The sequence below is a fragment of the Penaeus monodon genome, chromosome 33 (genome assembly GCF_015228065.2).
Source record: "Penaeus monodon isolate SGIC_2016 chromosome 33, NSTDA_Pmon_1, whole genome shotgun sequence".
Lineage (NCBI taxonomy): Eukaryota > Metazoa > Arthropoda > Malacostraca > Decapoda > Penaeidae > Penaeus > Penaeus monodon.
Genome location: NC_051418.1, coordinates 10633571 through 10634129, shown reverse-complemented (window position 1 = coordinate 10634129; position 559 = coordinate 10633571). Strand labels below are relative to the sequence as shown.

General features: G+C 32.7%; 1 protein-coding gene across 1 annotated transcript in view; it reads left to right on the top strand.

The window, feature by feature from the left end:
• The window catches only part of LOC119594007 (probable ATP-dependent RNA helicase DDX20), a gene marked incomplete at its 3' end in the record, with an annotated part of 5809 nt that overhangs the window by 1841 nt on the left and 3409 nt on the right, over positions 1 to 559 (top strand).

Sequence of the window (559 nt, the reverse complement as noted above, 5' to 3'; positions counted from 1 at the left end):
ATTTGCGTAAAGAAGAGTTGATAAAACAAAACCAATTATGAGTTTAAAGTTGTACCAATATCCATAATAAGTAATAACCTCACATGATGCCAGAATGATGTGATTCTAAGCCTTCTTTGACTGTTTTCTCAGGTAAAGTAGAAATTATTGTTTGTAGAATGTGCATACGTTTTTCTTTTTCTTAGGCATTATCACCATGCAAAGCATCTCATAACAGTTGGCTTTTTTTTATTATTTAATGTGACACAGAAATTACATGGAAACTATAAGCATTTGATTTTGAGGGAGAAATATAGTAAGTGTACAGTTTCATTTTTAAAACTGTAAGTTATTGGCACTGTTGTGTGTGAGTGTGTTACACATGATAAAATCATAGTGAGTTTTGTTAAGCTGCTGTATGTTTATATCTGTGAAGCACAAAAACAGTATTCTGCAGGGTGAGGGCAGCACACAGCATTAGCCATGCTGCAGAATCATATCAATGACAAATGCAAAGTGTTTACTGTGTTCTAATTTCTGAGGAGTGATTTCTTTTGTAATGATGGTTATTGATTAGCTA